At 38.6% G+C, this 16,855-nt stretch overlaps 1 protein-coding gene and 1 non-coding gene across 2 annotated transcripts in view; both read left to right on the top strand.

Annotated features, from left to right (window-relative positions):
* LOC132048952 (uncharacterized) overlaps positions 1-16,855 on the top strand; it is a gene marked incomplete at its 5' end in the record, with an annotated part of 45,417 nt that overhangs the window by 12,984 nt on the left and 15,578 nt on the right. The gene's annotated exons all lie outside the window — the stretch shown is intronic.
* On the top strand, positions 3,371-3,475 carry LOC132051301 (small nucleolar RNA R71). The gene has a single exon (XR_009413673.1). It is a non-coding gene; the product is annotated as a small nucleolar RNA R71 (small nucleolar RNA).

Below are 16,855 nucleotides of genomic sequence, written 5' to 3' on the forward strand. Positions count from 1 at the left end.
CACTCATGTCCAAGCCTTCAATTTATTTTAAAGATAAGAATGTGTTTTATCCGATGCGAGCTTTGAAGTGGGATCCGTGGTTTACTCCAGATCAAGAAACAAGCATTGCCATTGCGTGGATATCTTTTCCTACCTTAGCGCCAAATTTTTTTGTTGAAGAAGTAATGTTTTCTTTGGCGTTAAAGCGATGGGGTGTGCCATTAACAGTCGATGTGGCAACAAAAAACAAGACTAGGTCGAGTTGTGCTCGTGTAAAGGTGGAAATAAATTTGTTAGAGGATCATCCTTCGCGAGTGAAAATTGATGTTGTGGTTGTTAAGGATGAAGATGGAAAGGATGAAATTAATTCGCGTTTGGTTAAAATTCAATACGATTATATGCCGAAGTATTGTAACAAGTGTTGCATTCAAGGGCACGATGTTGATAATTGTTGGAAGATGCATCCTGAGCTTTTTCCAGCCAAAGAAAACAATGAAAATGGGCGACAAGGAAAGGAAAGGCAAGCGCTAGCAAGAACAATGAAAAAAAAGCAAGGTAAAGTCGACAATAATGAAAAGAAGGAAAATTCTAATCCTAACAAAGGACCAAAAAGCTAATGATGAAGTTCTTAAGGTTCTATCTAGTGGTTTCGTTACTACCATTAAGGATGATGGTCAATGGCATACACGGCAGGGGAAGAAGAATAAAAAAGGCAATGGAGATACTCAAAAGCAATTAAAGAGATGGGGAATAATAAAACTATCGCGCTACTGAAATCGAATGAAAATCCTATTGCTAATCCTTATGCAGCGTTGGTAGAGGATGGGGATGATGTGGTGGTGTTAAATGATGAGAATATAGGTGCGAGAGTCTTTCATGAAGATCCTAAGGTGATTACGGATGTTAGGATTGAGAATAAGGGAGGAAACTTGCATGCAAAAGAATGGGTGATTTACGGTTAGATTTGCCATTTACACAAGATAAAATTTCGATGGAAATAATGGGAAAAATGCTATTGATGCAAACGCACGGCGGGTTTTCCGATGAAGAGGGAATTTTGCAAGTTAATGCGGTGGGGAATATGGAAATTTGCGGGTTGAAGAATCGGAGAATGTTGATCTTTGCGGTGGTGCCGGTGGTGGAGGACAGTCTTGGGAAGGTTGAATGATAATTTAGCGGTTCTTTCGGGAAAAAAGACGGGGCATAGGAGGTTAGTGCACCAGCTGCCGAGAAGATTGAAAAACCGTGGAGAACACTACGGCTCAAGTGCGTAAAAATCAAAAAGAGGCATCGGCGATGGGGAGGGAAATAATCTTGATCACCATCCGATAGTAATCATATGGAGGTTGTGGAAAGAAATCACGTTGCTTTGCAACTTGTTGCAGATGCAATTCATGTAACTGAAAATTCTTCAATAACATATAAAATGCAAGAAAGGAAAAAAAAAATCTTTTTTAACTTTGGTGTTCTACTGATTAGAGCTATTAGTAGCAGTTGACTTCCTACCCTTGAATTCCTTCAAATAGTTGTGATTATTCAAGCTGTTCCAAGTTACAAATTGTACCTTTCACTTTAAGAACTAATGGTTTTGTAATTTATGTTAGAGCTAACTTATTTGAGATCTTCACTTTTACGGATACTCATTATGGAGGTAGACATTTATAAAAGTTTGTCCATAAAAGTTAAATTCACATATATTTGGTTAGACCTTGCTTCAAAACATGGGTTCCATAACTATTTCAATTTTTTCCTATTGAGAGTGGAAGAGTTAAACACAAAAAAAGAGTATTGCAATCTTCTCAGATGCTATTATTTTCCGGGAGTGCTAAATACAAATGACAATAGAGACTAGATGGGCTATGAGGTATAAATGTATTTAGCCGAAAGTAACAAGACTAGTCCCTATTTGCCTTGGCAAATCTCAACATGGCCTTTCTAATCCTAAACACATACCCATAACACATACAACACAAATTACCGGAAACTAAACAAAAAGACATTCATACAACCAAAATAAGACCACAAATCCAACTCAGCTTATACTAAAACGAAATAAAGATTGAGTTTTTAAATAGAAATAGAAGGTTTTTCAGATCATAAATACAAACCCAAAAGAATAAGCTCAAAAGTTCAACTTGGTGCATATACCAAACATTGAAACAGAATCAAAAGAGAAGGTTTCTTAGATAGAAATAGAAGGTTTTTCAGATCATAAACACAGATCCAAAAGAATAAGCTAAAAAATTTGACTTGGTGCATATACAAAACACAGATCCAAAAGAATAAGCTAAAAAATTTGACTTGGTGCATATACAAAACATTGAAACGTAATCACAAGATTGAGTTCTTAAATAGAAATAAAAGGTCTTTCATATCATAAACACATACCCAAAAGAATAAGCTCAAAAATCCAACTTGGTGCATATACAAAACACTAAAATAGAATCAAAAGATTTGAGTTTTTATCTTTTTGATTCTAAACACAGAAATAACAGAAGAGATATCAAAAATTATAGAAAAAAACAAAGATTGAGAAGCAGCAATAGTACCTTGAGAGGTTTTTTGATGAATAAGAGAAGAATCTGAGGAATTAAGAAATCTATTGGTAGATCTATGGCTGAGCAGATGATGGATACGATGTGTAGAGACTATGGTACGAGAATTGTGACCACCTCTGTTTTGAGAAGACAGAGAGTTTAATTTAACTTTTAGAATGTTTTATTTCAGTGTATACTACGTTTTCTCTTACTTTTGGCGCCTTATTTTTTGCTGAAAACCTAAGTTTTTATTTTAGTACACTGTTTTAGCGCCGCTTTTTTGGAAAATAGTAGCCTTTTAATATTTTAATATTATATTTGGTGGCATCTTCCTACTCAAAGCTCATCAATTATAATTTTGGGACCGGTTACTAAATTCTTTTGGGACTAGATTTAGTACCTTCGCAATAAAATATAGAATTAAGGACCGAAATAAAATCTCGTCCCAATAAATGTACTTTTAGAGACGAAATTATTAACTCGTCCCTAAATATTGGTCGCAGATAAACCTTTTTCTTGTAGTGTTGAGCATGGTACATCCCTTTTGGTAGACCGGCATCATCCTCACAAACATTTACCTTTTTGATTTGAGATTCATCAAACTTCTTCGTCAGCAAGGAAATATTTGTTGCAAGCTCTGCCAAGGTTTGCTGAGTATCTTGATTCTCCTTCACTATATTCTGGATCAGAATTGTTTGAGTGCCAAGCCTGATTATGAGTTGTCAGCTTGCTAAGTATGGTGGTCACCCGTCGATAAGACTTGTTCATAAAACAACCCTCACCGCATTATTCGCAACCGATCGCGACACCGGATCCAACCCTCGGTAGAACTTCTCCATTAATATGTTCTCCGAAAACCATGATTTGGGCTCTTCGCAAATAATCCTTGAATCGCTCCCATGCTTCATATAATTGTTCCCCCTGTCGCTGCTTGAATTCATAAATCTTGTCCCGAATTTCAGCCTTCTTGCTAGGAGGGTACCATTTTGTGAGAAACGCAGCCACCATTTCTGCCCATGTAGTGATCGAATTTCTGGGCAGCTTCTCGAACCATGTTCTTGCCTCTCCAGCCAAGGAATATTTGAATAACCTCAACCGAATAGCATCTTGTGGAACATTGTTCTGGATGTGATTAGCACACACATCCACAAAATTCTGCAAATGAAGTTGAGGGTCATTTTGAGAGAGTTCCGAAAATACCCCTCAAGCTTCAATAACTGATATAGAGAGGAATCAATTTTCACCGACGCTGCTGCAACTCGAGGCTGAACAATAGCAGATGCATAATCCTCATCTGGAACAAGCTCAGCAAACACATTCTCATCATCTGACTCATCTGCCGGATTGATCAACCGATTCCCCTGGTTACCAGCACGTTGATTTTGCTGATTCTGATTCATACTCACCTGGTTTACACAGAGTAGAAAACAAGGTGTGATGGAATAAGCAAAAGACTTCAATAAAGCAAACACTATTTAGTAACGCTCAAATTACACCTATTAATGGTATAACGCGGACGTTGTCAAATATAGTAACCCAACAAGGTTGGGGTCGAATCCCACAGGGAATATGGTGTGAAAAGTTTACTAAAATCGTAGATGCTAAATTTTAGGTCTAATATCTTAATCCGATAAGTTTTGGCAAAGGTTGGTTTTTGTTTTTATAACTAATTGCTAGTCTATTGATTTGGTGGAAGTTTATGGTAAAAGAAACTAAGGTTGTGTCCCCGTTAGATAAAGTGTATGATCATGGGCATAGCTCTTGATATACTTCTAATGGATCATTTTATGAATGCACTTAATCCCTATATGAATCTCTACTATTTCCCAATAGATAAAGATTATTTCTTTCTTTGATTTTCCCAAATATAAGAAAGTAACTATGAAGAATGATTACACATGCCAAGTAAATTCTTCTTATTCCTAAGTGAATTTATTAAACAAAGTTTAAAGCTTTGAGTTCTTGTTGTTTATTCTTACCAACCCTAATTATTTTCCCAAATTAGTCAAGGTTTATGGCGTTAATCAATGTTTGCAACCATTAATTATGAATGAATATTGAAGAATAAACAAACCCAAATAATCCATTATGTGTATATCAATCACAGCCCATTCACAAAACACCCATCAATTTGGGTTCACAACCCTAGTAAGGAAAATTAGCTACTCATAGAAGGAGAAGAACAATAAGCGGTAATAGAAAACATAATGCTTACAATTGATTGTATGGAATTGAAGAGAATTGAGTTCTAATTGTTTGTAATCTCCCAAAAGACTTCAAAAATATGAGTGCTAATACTAAGGGAAAAGAAAACTGAATTCTGTAATGAATATCTCTGCAGGAAACCTAAAATCAGGTATTTATAGGTCATTGAATCGTAAGAAGTGAAAAGACACAATTGCCCGTCGGGTTCAGTCTCCGATCCATTATACGGTCCGTAAAATAGTTATACGGACCGTCAAATTGCTTTCTTCATCCGTCAAGAATTTCTTCAGCCGTTTTACGATCCATTTTGACGGACCGTCAAATCTTCTACGGTCCGTATAAATGTTTCGCAGGAGTGGCTTGTCTATCTCTGCTCACTGTGACCGTTATACGGTTCATTTGACGGACCGTATAAAGTTCTACGGCCCGTCTAGTGCCTCCGTCAAACTGTCTCCTCAGTGACTTAGTTATTTTCTCCACTTCTTCAACTTTTGCCATCAAACCACTTAATACCTGAAATCCGCTAAAAAGCACGTAAAATCACACAGACTTGCTTAAAAACAAGTAAAACTTATAGCCAAAAAGCATCGATTGTGGCGTAAAATCACGCCACATCAACCCCCTGTCTTCGGGGGCTGCGTTTCATGCCACGCAGGTACTCCCAGATGAGCTGAAGTTATTATAGAAGATGTTCCAGCGGAGATGGCAAGCTCCATTTTCCGGAGTCTTTGCCGCCGAGTCGAGTTTGTTTGTTATGATTTCCGGATGTATGTTAGAGACTTTGCAGACGGCGTCGTGGGTATTGGTTGTCGGTCTGTAAGCGGCTTCGTCAGCCGATATGTCGGTCCGTGTTATGCATTGAATTTTGTATGATTATAAATTTGTTCGATTTGAAGGCTACGAGAAAGAATATTTCTGAAAAATTTTGCTATGCATTTTACCCTATTTGATTTAAAAAGTCTGGAGTGATTTTGTATGCAGTAAGAGTCTGAGGGTTCGCTCGGCCCTAGGTAAGGGTCGAGTGCCCATCACACCCTAATAAGGTTAGGGTGTGACAAATATCCTCCCCCCTTAAGAACATTTATCCTCGAATGTAAAAGTCTACAGGGAGACTAACTCATTAAGGATTTTTATAGGAATTTCAGCCTAGTTTCCCCTACAAAATGGACACTATCCAAACTTGAAACAGTCCATACCAGCTACAAGCCTCACGGGGTTACAGAAGCATCGTACCCATATATCAAATTTCACACAGTTGTCATGTGAAGAATCCTCATAAGCCGTCGTTTACCTTATAGGGCTGATTCTGCTGTAGCTATTTCTCGTGGTATCTTAGTCCGCTCGGTATCTTTGGTTTGGACTAGGTAAGAGTAGTGAACCTCATTTCATTCTTCTGCTCCCAATTTAATCTCCTCAGAGTCATTGCTTCCCATTACAGCCGACAGGGCTTCATCCTTGTTCTTAAATTTTGGATCTGTCGATGTAAGATAGCAACAGGCATTTCTTCATACGACTGGTTTCCTTAATGACTTTGGAGTGTTTCACTTATGCCTATGCTGCTCCCTATACGGGGTCGTCGGATATTTTTTTTTTTTGAAGCAGTACCCTTCTGATAGGTGGACCTTCGCAAGCAATAAATAGCTATCTCATTTATTCTCAAGATTTATACCTTCCATATGTGCTCATCACATTTGCAACCATCTGATAAGTACATTCAGCTGAACTGCTACTTGACCCTAGGAAGTTAGTCGTAAACTGAATAATGTTTGACCACGTCTTAATCCCTGCCGCCCCTTTATGACACTCGTACCGTACGTTTACTAGGAGAATTGTGCAGAGATTACATACTTAGTTAGAGATTCTGTACCGCATCATTTTTATATCATCATCTTCACGGCTTCATAGTCTTTGTTGTTGCTTCATTTCTTATCGGATCTCTCTTTAAGTTCCGATTTGTAGTAGTGCTAATGTCATCTGCGTGGTTTCTACCGTCATCGAAGCTAAATAATTTGGACTTGTGACAACTTAACTTGACATAGCTTCCTCCATACTTAGGGTGTCGTTCACGACCTCAATCTTATTCCGATGTTGAAGGGTACTAGTTTATAACTTTTGGCGACTTACGTTACTGTTATCCTTATCATTGCATCTCCTCCATTTAAACTAATAATGCTCCCCTGCTTTGAATATTTTGACGTACTTACTGTATGGTCGTCCTTTATGTACGAGGTGCTCACGTTATTGTGGTTATAATCGTGAAGGGGTGTAAGTTCTCTAGCTCTCCTCAGCGTGTCTCGTTAAGTGATCTTCTTTCTTGGCTGTCTCTATCTGCCTTAGCTCTCACCTGTCTTAGGGATTTTTGCGTGTACGACTTCAACACCACCTTTGCTTCTCTTTCCTTAGCTAACGTGTCCGGTGGGTGGTAAACCGATGGTTTATCCGACGAATGTACTCTATAGGGGTTGTAGCTATGCCGTCGTGAAATCAAACTTTATACGCCACTCTGCTACCTTGTCGACACTTTCATCGTTCTTGGCCTAGTTGTAACTAGGTCTCTTTTTGGCTTGTTTCTGCTTTCCTTATCAATTCATCCTTGTCCCGCAATCATAATAGTTCTCTTGGGTCCATGCTCGTTTATTTAAGTAAAGGATTCAGTTGTACTTTCCTCCCTTGGTTTCCTTCTAACCAATCCATCATCCGTATTTACGTGCTTCTCCCAGATCGTCACGCATCCTTACCTTGCTTGCTTGCAGTCTTACCATATTCCCTTTTGTACTCATCAAGCGGATCACACTTCTGCTAGACATTCTACTACGTCGATCTCCCCCTCTTTAGGTGCGTAATTAACACTAGCGTTTTAGAATTTTGCTCTTTTATAGGTCTAATTGCTACCTTCACATTCTATTATGATTCTTCTTTCTTGGCGACTTAATCCTTTCCAAGATATGCTCTTTCTGTTGAGGCAATTCTCATGTTGTCCATATGTATGGGATGACATATGTCTGGTTGATACCCTAGACTTATATATCTTGTAGTATGTGGCTTCCTTGTGAAAACTCTAACTTCGATTAACTCAGCACAGTCATCCCCATGTTGCCTGTCTATATGCAATCGCCCACTTTTATGATTATAACGCTACTAATTTCTGTCAAAACTCTCCAAGTCTAGAACTTGCCTTAAGATATTTGCTAACGTTGTATTTAAATAGTCACTTCACTTTCTTACCAGTGATTTAAGGCGATTTGCCCCATTAAGTCCGGCTTGCGAAAACTTCTCCTTTAAGTAATTTACTAGTTCAGTAGGCTAGCGAGGTAAATTCTTAGAATTACACAACTTGCCGTCACACGATTCAAATTTGCCTTCGAGTCTTGTCGTCACTATTTCTCTTCATATTTTCCTTGTCATTACTTGCCGTGTTCCATTTGGCTTTTCACTAGTCCTTTATTAACATTCTGCCTCATGTTTGTTCTAGAGCTTCCCATGATATTTTCCTATTTCTAATTCCTCCTGCCTTAGCTAATCTTATCTGTGGTCGTTTCATATATCTCTGTCCCTTAACCCTCTAACTGTAGGGTTTCCCGAGATACTTTTCCATCTTGCCCTTCTTGTTTGCCTTTACTACTTCTGTCGCGTTATAACTCATCAAATATCATACGTTACCTTTTTAACCCTATCTATTCGTATTAATCATTGTCGGGCTCGAAAATAATGTAATTACCTTCGTAAGAATCTCGTAACTTTATATCATATCATTATAGACGTTAAACACCGTAATTCTTATACTCCATACTCTTTCCTCATTCCATTACTTGTACTTCACCTCTAGCTTATAAGCCATTTGTATCTTACTGATTACTCCCAATATTCGTTACTTATATTTGCGTAGATGAACTTTAACTATCAATCTACCACATATACGTATCCTTTCCGTGATCCCTTTATAAGGAAAACATAACTTTTATCTAAACATACCGTCGACTTACTAGTCAAGCACTCCTATTTTACTATTCAGTCGCAGTATAAACACGGTCTTAACTATCACTCAGCCGAAAATCCAATCTAAGTCTCCCCCTTTAACATTACTCTTTTCTCTCTTTAGCCCTACCGGCAAAGCTTTACGAATTATCATCACAATATAACATATGACATTTCAAGATCACACTCATGGGCGTATAGATATTTTTATCAAAACGGTACGTATACCTTCCATCATAAGTCACTCTGGTCCTGAGATCCCGATGCATGTGAACCTTGCCATGGCCCTATCCTGGAGTCCTGATTTGGCACAAACCGCTCTAACATAGGCTGGGAATGTCACGACCCAACCCCGTAGGCCGTGACTAGCACCCGAACTGGGCACCCGTACGTACCATAAGTCAAAAATAATAACCCAAATGCTTAAAAAAAAATGGGCGGAGTTTCCTCTGTTTTTCTTACTAACCAAAATTTACACGCACACGAAAATACCAACAAAGGCCACACGGGGCCAACATATCCACATACACATATATAGGCGAGCCGACAAGGCCGGCTGCGGTGAATGGACCGCCTAAACATACAATACGTACATATAGCTGTACGGATGTATGCACACACCTACGTACATGTCTACGGACCTCTACTCGAGTAACAAAGTCATATGACGGGACGGGGCCCCGCCGTACCCCGAACAAATATACGCGAATATAACAGGATCGTACCAAAACGGGCTCGGATAAGGGAGCTCTTCGAGATAGCCTTTGAACAGGGGACCCTAGGCCGGCGGCTCACTCAAACGAGTACTTGTACGCGCGGCATGAAACGCACCCCCCCGAAGAAAAGGGGTCGACGAAATATGTCGAGTATGTAAAGCGAAATACGTAACGGAATCGAAACCGGAATGAGGGTTAAGGAAATAAGTATGGAAAGCGGAAAATCATAATTTATCTTCTTAACCGTTTTGTCGCATAAACACATGGCAATAAGCCAAACCGTATCATAATCGTATCATCGTATCATCACACACATACGTTATATGCATATCACTTACCGGAAGTCATGTATGAAATTCAGAAAATAAATGTAATGATCAGAATGTCAGCATGCTTATTTTATAAACATAAATCATGAATGTCAAAAACATATGTCATATATGGTCCGTAATAGGACCCGGCGGACGGAACGTGGTCGCCCCTCCTGCCTTGGGCGCCACAACTCATCATACTTCGGAAGTTTTGTATATCCTCCGAACATATCCTCCGTATCATACCACAACTCGGAATCATATCATATGTCAGAACCATATCAGAACTCATCATACACCATGTCATATCATATATCAGAATCAGATCATATTTCGTACGCTCATCATACTTCGGAATCTCATCATACTTCGTATTGTGCGCACGAACATAAGCGGCCCGGACTCGGCGAAGGAAATAACAATAATATGCACGAGCGAATCGTAGGAATCATATACAATGTACAAAACTCATAAACCATACGCAACGTAAACATTTACCAAAAATTTAGTAAATTATTCAGAACGAATCATTATTTACAAATTAGTGTCATAATCCAACCAAATTTCCTCTTAAATGCCATTCAGGGGCAAATCAACAAGCTTTGGAAGTCACAATTACATATGGGAGTCATATGCGTAACAATCCTTATTTAAAACGCTTACAAATTATAATTATAAACTTACCCAATAAGTTGGGAATCCATACTCGAGGTCAAGGTGGAAATAATACTAAAATTTTTCTTAAGGGTCATTAGGGGAAATCATAAAGAGTCATGCGGGTCCCACGGACGGGTGCCGACCCCATCCGAGCCCGACTACGAGGGTTAGGGGAGAGTTAGGCCTTATGAACTTACATATTATGTTTTGGGGCGTCCGAGCTCGTATGCACAAGTTACGGACGTTTGAAGTTCGGGACCTCTTTGTAGTCAAAATTTTCATAAGTCTTTGAAAACTCATTTATTTGAAAGCTTAATAACCTTACATTGAACACATTAAAGAATATATCTTTAGGATCAAACAAGTACGTTTCTGTCACGACCCAACCTAGGGCCACGACAAGTGACCGGGCTTACCCCGTCTGAGAACTCAACCTTTGCTACTTATACTCGAATATGGCGATCAATAGATTTTTTTTCGAAATTCTAGATAAAATACTAAAGTCGATATATAACTCAAAACGTCTTAAAACGTATTGACGTATGTACACATACATAAATATATACATGGCATAAGACAAGGCGGGCCGAAGAGGCTACCGCTACCTCTGTACAACAATATAGAGACTGACGAAACCAAACAGTACCCATAACACCCACGCTGTCCGCAGACGTCTAAAAGTACGACTTGCTGAATATATACACAAAATTATACCAAAATAGGAACAGCCTCTGGAACGAGTGGAGTTGTCCGACTTCTAGAGCTGAATCCCCCAAGCGACTGATCGCCAAGTCGCGTCCCGTACCTGCGGGCATGAAACGCGACCCGAGAAGAAAGGGGTCGATGACGGAATATGTCGAATATGTAAAGCGAGGATAGATAATAATCACCGCGCAATTTAGGAAGGAAGAAATCACAATCAATCCAATACCTCGCGCGCTTATGGAACACATAAATAAATACACGAGTCCCAAACAAGCTTTAAGTAAATAATGCAATACATCACACGTGCCGCTTAGGCAAAATTATGATAGCCCCTCAGGCAGCCGCTTCCCTACTCAATATCAATAATGGCCCCTTCGGGCCGCTTCCGGCGTAGGAACGATGGCCCTTCGGGCGTACGCCGCTTCCGGCATAATAATAATAATGGCCCTTCGGGCATTGCCGCTTCCGGCATAATAATAATGATGGCCCCTTCGGGCATTGCCGCTTCCGCATAATAATAATAATGATAACGTAAACATAAGTAGTAAATGAAATAAAATAGTAAAGCCTCGCCCCCTTTCGGAGTGGTTTTAGAAAGTTTAGAAAATAAAAATCAATTTTATGTTTCTTTGTTCACAACTAGTTCTTTAAAAATCATTAGTGAACCACAAACGCGTTTCCGAAACCATTTTTAGAAAACCAAAGCAATAATTATATTAGTAACGTTATTACACAACAAAGTATATTATAGAACATAATGAGGTAGTTCAACAACTGTCCTGTAAATGTTATACCAAAATAAGTCGAATGGAGCAATACAAGAGTCTCGGAACTGTGGGCCCACCTCGGGTCAAGTCGAGGCGGCGAACATAGATTACAAAGATTAGGCTCCCTAAAGCCATCCATAAAGGTTCCGGAGCGATTCGGATACATTGGCAACCGTTACAAAAGTTTAAGCATTCTTTTAACCAAAGATGAGGATTTTAGTTCAATTCTTTTTGAATGAATAGTGCTCCATTTCAGAATCGGATTTCGATGAACAGAATAACCCCCGAGGCTCAAATTCAAGCCTAATACACCTAGGACATGCCAAAGGAAGGAGAGGGATAGCTTCACATACCTTGGTTGCGCCTTATGCTTGCTTATTCTTAAGTCCCGTTTCGCCTAGAATCTGCAAATGGTCACATTTACCAGTTACTATTCATGAGACTCTAACTTTCAATCTCGGTTTAATACTTGTCTACCAAAATTTTGGCAGCACCTCCCCTATAAATACGACACCCGAGAATTAAACTCGGCTTAAATAACAACAACCACCCAACAACAACATCAACAACATCACTAACACCAATAGTCGCTATAAAACACATATTAACATAAATAGTCTTTCTTTCTACATAATGCATCAACTTCCATTCTAACTTCACACTTTCAATCCAATATCGACGTTTCCATATTTGTCTACTAATTTACGGCCATTCAAATATGATTCGGACTCATTTCTCATTATTCTACAAAATATACAAAATTTCCATCAACCATAACTCTTCCAAAACTTCCAATTTTCAACATGCATATTCATAACATTTTTTTTCCATCTTCCAATTTCATAAGTTACAACCACAATTCACCCCTAAGATCTTACTCTCATCATTATATAAAAATTATATCAAATTCACATAGATTTCTCATAACCTTACTAACTTCCTACAACAACTCAACAATGATTCTCATGCAAACTTTGGCTCATATTCTTCCACTTTCACCACTAAACTACATCAACACCATTACCATACTAAATGAAATAAATTCATGTCTTCTCCATCCCTAATATCACACGGCCACATATACATAAAACACAACCACACGGCCACACACACACACACGCCATAATTTCATGATTTTTCTGCACTTTACACATGCTACAACATATATGTATTTCTTTCAACATAAAAGAGTGAAATTCTTACCTTTTTCTAATTTTTCCACTTGCCACCAAAGTCCCTTTCTTGCCAAGATAATTATACCATGTTAAAGAGGGTCTTGAACTTAGTAAGAATTCAAGAAGAAGAGAATTTTTGGATCAAAGTTTGTTGGCTTGGAAATTTTTTTTTTTTCTTTTTTTTTCCTTGGCCGATTGCTCTTCCTTTCTTGCTCTCAACTTTTCTTTGATTTTCTTGAACTTTCTAATGGATGATTTTGCATGGAATCATCCACTTATATTACATGCCACATGCTTGGCACATGACCCTTAAAATTAGGTTGGGCAAGGCTTATATTGGCCGGCCACCCTTCAAGTTTTTGGGCCTCAATTTCTTTTCTTTTTTGTTGAGCCCAATTAGCCTCAAATCTCGTTTTGTAATTCCCGAAACTAATTTCCAAAATTCCAATTTTGCCCTTGGCCTTCCTCCGTATTTCCACACCACTATTTTTCATGAACCACACACACATCTCTTGATCCCAATCAATATATGACCTTATTCTTACAAATCACAATTATGTCCAAATTTCCCGAATGTGCAAAAACACGGGATATAACAGTTTCTAAGCTCGGATTTAAGAACGGAATAACCCCGAGACGCGGGTCATAGCCTAATAGCACTAAGACATGCCAAAGGAAAGAAAGCGACGCCTTACATACCTTGTCCGCTCGCAAGCCAAGCCAAGTCTCAACTCCTAAGCTCCAAGATCTACATACGCCAAATATATTAACATTAGCCATAAGCCTTTAGGCATTCCATTTCAAACGGATATTAAATTCTACCGAAATTTCGGCAGCACTTCCCCTGCAACTACCCCAACCCCGAGATTTCAACTCGGCTAATTTCAGCAACAACCAAACCAACAACCAAGCTACAACATCAACAATCAATTCAAAAGTGTATTCTAACATTAATAGTTCTTTCTACATAACTTCAACAACATTCATAATATTCCAACAACATTCAACAACACTCATAATATACTTTCTTTAAGCGCTTACGATCAAACTAATATCAATGTTTACACACTCGATTACTAATCAAAGCCATCCAAACAATATTCAAGAACATTTTCAGCAATTCGCACAATTCTCCAAACAACTCAAACTATACTCCAACTCACCCGAATTTGTCTCCAAACCCGAAAACAACACCAAACACATTCTTATCTTCCAAATTCATGATTTATACCATTAAGCCATACACTAACAATGCAATATTCGTAAATGTAAAAATTACATAAAATTCGCATAAACTTCCAAATCATCTCATAATCAACATAACATTATTCTAAGTCATTCAACTTGCATTTCTCATCAAAAAATCCATAACGACAACCACTAAAACGCTAACGACAATTTATTCATTCTCAAATACATAAAGGAGGGCCATTCGGCCACACCACTTTCACACATAAAAATGATTTCCATTCTTCTCTTCGCACTACAACAATCAAAACATGCTAACTATAATTAATTCATGACTTATAACACCACACGTTCACACACGGCCAATCAACCCATACACGGCCAACTTCAATTCCACTCCCATCATGAATTTCTTCCTTTTTAACATACTACAACACATATAAGCCATGCATAACACATAAAACAAGATCAAAACTTACCTTTCTTCTTCAACTTCCCAATTTGTCTAAAGTTGGTCAAAGATGAAAACGAGCAATCCAACGCTTCCAACAACACTTCCACGTTAATAAGCACCCTTGAATTGGTAGGTTTGCTTGAAGAATTTATTTTTTGGATGGCTCAAAATTGATCTTGATTTTTCAAGAGCTTGGCGAATGGTTGAGCTTGTTCTTGCTCTTCTCCTTTTTTTTTGCTCTTCTCTTTCTATATTTCTCTTGAAACTTCTATTGCTCCAACATATTAATCACATGGAAATTTAATGAAAATAAGGGCTTGGGCAAGGCTTTGGCAAGCCACCCTCTTTGGGCCCATTTTTTTCCTTCTTTTTGTTCTTTTGGCCCAATTGGTTGTGGATCGCATTTTGCAATCCCGAAATTAATTTTCGAAATTTCCGATTTTCGCCCCTCGCCTTTCTCACTATTTCCACATTAACATTTTCATGAACAACATGTTTATTGACTAAAATGAAAATATTGTTCCACCTCATACAAGTCGTACTTATTTCAATTTATTCGAGTGTTCAAAATTACGGGATATAACATCCTTCCCCCTGGAACATTCGTCCTCGAATGTTCAACTAGTCTTGTAGAGTCGGATAAGTATCTCTCGGGGGTTTCCTCTTATCTCATGGTACACGATCTCTCTTACCGACGGTATTTCTCCTTTACTTCCTCATTAGCTTCTCAAGTCGTCTTCTTTCCATTATTATCCCGTCATAACACTTTAAGGAAGCCACGCCTTTAGTACGCCACACCCTTACCTTACGACAATGTAACCAGGTCTAAGACATATCTTGGGTCAGATTCCTCCCCTTGTCGAATCTTGTATCTTATGGACTCATCTCGGCGAGGAACATTAGTTATAGCCCGATATCCGTATCCAATATTGTAGTATCGATTATCTACTATTCAACAGCTTGTATTTCTCGTACCCACTTCCCCCTTTTGGGGTGTACTTATCGTTATCGGATTATACTTGTTCTATATCCATATTCTCAAAGGATTTTTAAACATCACCCAAATCCACCCTAATTCCAAAACCGTGACGCTCTTCTTTCTTTTCCCGGTCTAGTCCTCTCGGCCATGCCACCTCCTAAAATTTTCGTCTACCCAGACCTTCTAAATCCTCTTTAGACTACTCTAGCTCCCATTTACTTTTTTTGCCGGAAATTGTAAAACTTTCGAACTTCAGTGGTCACCCATCTGGAATTTCCCCCACTCTAAACACGCTTAACTTCGCACCTTCGATGAAATACGAGGCTCAAAGGTCGCGTATAATGGCTGCCCTCTTTCACCGCATGACGCCTCGCGTAACTTAGAGTAAAACAAAGTTCTGACAGCCCCCGAACGCCTCGTGGACACCCGCCTATTTTGCCCTTCACTTCCGATTTTTTTCCTTATTCACTATCACCTACGGGTAAAACCATTCTTCGTCTTAGTCTCCCCTGACATTCACAAGCCTACACTTGAGATCTCTAAGTTCTCGAAATTAGAGGTGGCAACATTAGCCTGCAAAATCATAACCCGCCTAAAAGCTCAAGTTTGGGTTGGTTATTGGCCGCCTATTTATTAAATTTTCAAATTTACATCAACCCAGCCTATTTTAACTTGAGCTAATATTTAGCCAAAATTCCCATGAAAAAAATCTTTATCAAAATATTTTCAAAAAAACATCTTTTTTATTTGATACGTTATATATACGTAATAAAGGCATAAATAATAATTTTATTAGGTACTAAGAAAATTATAAAAGAACAAATAAAGCAATCAAAACTTAGAAAAATCAAAGCAGTTGGATTTTTGGCCCTTGCTGGCCCATTTCAACCCAAATAATGTCAATTCAGCTCTATTTGAACCCCCCCCCCCCCCCCCATCCCAAAAAAAAAATAGCCTTAACCTTCTCCCCACATTTGTCATCTCTACCTGAAATATCCAAATGCCAAAGATGTGGGCAATAATTTCAAAAAATCATATCCTTCAACCAGAGGTTGCAAAGGGTTCGTCAACTTTAGTCTCTTTAAATTTGAAGAAGTAATTTCTAGACGACGACAACCTTCACAAAATGACAGCTCCACAGTTTCCAAAGCAGGACAACTTGACATGCATACTCAACATTTGCCATCTTCTAACTCTGTTTTTCTTA

This window comes from Lycium ferocissimum, chromosome 3, assembly GCF_029784015.1.
Source record: "Lycium ferocissimum isolate CSIRO_LF1 chromosome 3, AGI_CSIRO_Lferr_CH_V1, whole genome shotgun sequence".
In the NCBI taxonomy this organism is placed as follows: domain Eukaryota; kingdom Viridiplantae; phylum Streptophyta; class Magnoliopsida; order Solanales; family Solanaceae; genus Lycium; species Lycium ferocissimum.